This window comes from Acyrthosiphon pisum, unplaced genomic scaffold, assembly GCF_005508785.2.
Source record: "Acyrthosiphon pisum isolate AL4f unplaced genomic scaffold, pea_aphid_22Mar2018_4r6ur Scaffold_21848;HRSCAF=25053, whole genome shotgun sequence".
Lineage (NCBI taxonomy): Eukaryota > Metazoa > Arthropoda > Insecta > Hemiptera > Aphididae > Acyrthosiphon > Acyrthosiphon pisum.
Window position 1 is genome coordinate 1 of NW_021771357.1, and position 4,436 is coordinate 4,436.

The window sequence follows — 4,436 nt, forward strand, 5'->3', positions numbered from 1 at the left end:
ATAAATGTCTGTCAAAATAATTTATAATGTCGTAAGGTATAAATAGGAAATAAAAATCTGATGAAAATGTCACGTGTACAGCTATTTTTTTATTTACACCGAAAATCAAAATCGTTTATTTCAAATACTGGTTTTAATTTATTATTTTTCTATTGTTTCGAAACTTTTCAATGTCAGACATTTTACCGAGTGAGTAAAAAAAAAAATTACTTAAATGTCTTCAACAGTTATGAATAATTATTTTTCAAGGTTTTATGTGCGTCCGAATATTTTAACATGCGTTTAAAACTACAAAAGAAAAATGTAACACTTGGGTAAATATGTAATATTATGTTTCCGTGCGAAATGTGTTAAATGTGCATGGAAGTGAATCACTTTGTGGGGCTCCGATAAGGAAGGTTTTCTAGTTAACATTATCGAAAACACAGGGAAAAACAACAAAAAAAAAAAAAAGGTGGGTAAGTGGATTTCGCTCTGCTGTACAGTAGGTTACAAGTGGGTCACTGTATAATGGATGGTATTAAATTTGAATTCAATGATATAATATCATTGTATAAGAAAAACGATTCTGAGCGGAGACGGTATGTCAGTCTAGGTATAATACATAATATTATATGGTATTTAAAAAAATTGACCTATAATAGGTATCTACCTATAATAAATTCCAAATTAATCATATCATAATATCTATTAGGTAATTATAACGCGTTATACATCAACAACAAACCGTGATACTATCATAGATATATAATAGTATACTTTAGAAGTTTCAAGTACACCCAAGAATCATATTATACAATCACAACAAAATAACTAAAATAGTTATTCTAGGTTTTTAATATGTAATTTCGTCCAAATTTGTACTTAAAATGACTATAGAAATAAACTGTGTAAATGTATTTTTTAGATTTTTTGGTAACAGAATTAATTACTTACGTGGAATCTTGTTTTAAATTTTCAATTCTCAGATACAAAAGTTGAACATTTTATAAATTTTTAACTGCAAAATAATTATTCAAATTAAAATTTGATAAATTTTGTCAAAATTCGATCTTTAAAAAAATTTAAATGCTTATAAAAAAAAATTGTGCCTAAGTATTTTTAATATTTTTCAACTGATATTGTAACAATATATCAGGAGCTTTGTATTAAATTCATACACTTTTTGGCCCAACAGATAAAACTTTATTGATATTTATAGACAAAAAAAAAACTAAAAAAAAATTGAAAACTTACAATGTCCGTAAACAGCTCAAAAAGAGTCAAAATATTTTCAAAATTGTATGGTGTATAGGAAATGCTAATATAAACATTCAGTAAAATTTTCATGTATCTACAGTTATTCGTTTTTGAATTACAACAAAATAAGGAAATCGCTGCATGAGAAATCGAGTGAATATCCAATGTTGTAAAAATTTGAATTTCAAACGATCATAAAAATTGTATTTGACTTTCTTATAGATGTTTTTTGTTTGATAAAGGTGGATAATCTTATAAGGAATCTTGTATTACACTTTCATATCTTAGATTTAAAAAGAAAAATTTTTATGAATTTCTAACTGAAAATAATTTGCTAATTTTCGTGATTTTTCCATATTTTGTCTTTTTTTGAACTTTAAATGCTTATAAAAAAAAAACTGTGACTTACGATTTTTAATATTTTTCATCTTCCTTTGAAACAATTTACTGGGAGACTTTTATTAAATTTTCAAGCTTTTTTAATCGACAAATAAAATTTTCTTGATATTTTTAGAAAAAAAAACTAAAAAAAAATTAAAACTGACAATGCCCGTAAAGAGCTCCTCAAAAGTATAATGAATTGTTCTACAAAAATCCACATTTTATATAATATGTTTTTTGTAATGTATAATAATAATATAATAAAGTAAGAAGCTATAGTAAGTTGGTGTCGCTGTGCTGCAAAGGTGGCAGGTACATGGGGTCACTGTAATATATGGTGGTAAAATTTGAATTAAATGATATTATAATATTGTTGTGTAAAATTTCCCGGTCATTCTAATAATTTTAGATTCTGAGTGGAACGATGAATGTATTGATTTTACAGTGATGTGTTTTTTAAATTTTTTTTTGTGTCTGTGTACACGATAAGCAGTCGAAATAATGCTTCGATTTTCAACTTCAGTATCTTGTTCGATTGGAAAGTGAATATAGTTGGTGCGTTGGGGTGGTCAAACTTTAAAATTCGCAGTAATTTTCAAAAGCGCCAAGAAAAACCAAAGAAAAATTAAGGAAAAACGGGAATTTTTACGCAAAATTGATTTTTCACAAAATTGAATTTGTTTTTTGGTGTAACTTAAAAAAAAATGACCGTAGACACATGAAATTTTGACTGAATGTTTATATTAGCATTTTCTATACACCATAACATTTTCAAAATATATTGACTTATTTTGAGCTCTTTACGGGCATTGTCAGTTTTAATTTTTTTTTAGTTTTTTTTTCTAAAAATATCAAGAAAATTTTATTTGTCGATTAAAAAAGCTTGAAAATTTAATAAAAGGCTCCTAGTAAATTGTTTCAAAAGCAGATGAAAAATATTAAAAATCCTTAGTCACAGTTTTTTTTTTATAAGCATTTAAAGTGCAAAAATTAACAAAATATGGAAAAATCACGAAAATTAGCAAATTATTTTCAGTTAAGAATTCGTAAAAATTTTTCTTTTTAAATCTAAGATTTTAAAATGTAATACAAGATTCCTTATAAGATTATCCACCTTTATCAAACAAAAAACATCTATAAGAAAGTCAAATACAATTTTTATGATCGTTTGAAATTCAAATTTTTACAACATTGGATATTCACTCGATTTCTCATGCAGCGATTTCCTTATTTTGTTGTAATTCAAAAACGAATAACTGTAGATACATGAAAATTTTACTGAATGTTTATATTAGCATTTCCTATACACCATACAATTTTGAAAATATTTTGACTCTTTTTGAGCTGTTTACGGACATTTTCAGTTTTCAATTTTTTTTTAGTTTTTTTTTTGTCTATAAATATCAATAAAGTTTTATCTGTTTGGCCAAAAAGTGTAAAAATTTAATAAAAAGCTGCTGATATATTGTTACAATATCAGTTGAAAAATATTAAAAATACTTAGGCACAATTTTTTTTTATAAGCATTTAAATTTTTTTAAAGATCGAATTTTGACAAAATTTATCAAATTTTAATTTGAATAATTATTTTGCAGTTAAAAATTTATAAAATGTTCAACTTTTGTATCTGAGAATTGAAAATTTAAAACAAGATTCCACGTAAGTAATTAATTCTGTTACCAAAAAATCTAAAAAATACATTTACACAGTTTATTTCTATAGTCATTTTAAGTACAAATTTGGACGAAATTACATATTAAAAACCTAGAATAACTATTTTAGTTAAAACATTTTCGTGATTTTTCCATATTTTGTTAATTTTTGAACTTTAAATGCTTATAAAAAAAAAACTGTGACTAAGGATTTTTAATATTTTTCATCTGCTTTTGAAACAATTTACTAGGAGCCTTTTATTAAATTTTCAAGCTTTTTTAATCGACAAATAAAATTTTCTTGATATTTTTAGAAAAAAAAACTAAAAAAAAATTAAAACTGACAATGCCCGTAAAGAGCTCAAAATAAGTCAATATATTTTGAAAATGTTATGGTGTATAGAAAATGCTAATATAAACATTCAGTCAAAATTTCATGTGTCTACGGTCATTTTTTTTTAAGTTACACCAAAAAACAAATTCAATTTTGTGAAAAATCAATTTTGCGTAAAAATTCCCGTTTTTCCTTAATTTTTCTTTGGTTTTTCTTGGCGCTTTTGAAAATTACTGCGAATTTTAAAGTTTGACCACCCCAACGCACCAACTATATTCACTTTCCAATCGAACAAGATACTGAAGTTGAAAATCGAAGCATTATTTCGACTGCTTATCGTGTACACAGACACAAAAAAAAATTTAAAAAACACATCACTGTAAAATCAATACATTCATCGTTCCACTCAGAATCTAAAATTATTAGGATGACCGGGAAATTTTACACTTTTTTTTACAAAATTTGTGCAAAAACCTCGAAAACTTCATAGAAAGCTCCTCTAATATATTTTTAAATGAAAATTTTAAAATTTTAAAATACGGTCATCATATTTTTTCTAAGCATTTAAAGTTTAAATGTTGACAAAATACTTATTACTCACGAAATTATGCTAATTATTTTAAGTTAGAAATTCACAAAGATTTCTATATTTAAATATAGGAATCTAAAATATTATACGAGATTCGTCAAAAAGTTTGTAATCAAAAAAAAAAAATATCTAACAGAATGTGTAACTACGTTTTAATGAGCTTTTAAAGTTTAATTTTCTACAACATGGATATTCAAGATGGGTTTTCATTAAACACGTGCATATAAATACTATTCTGTGA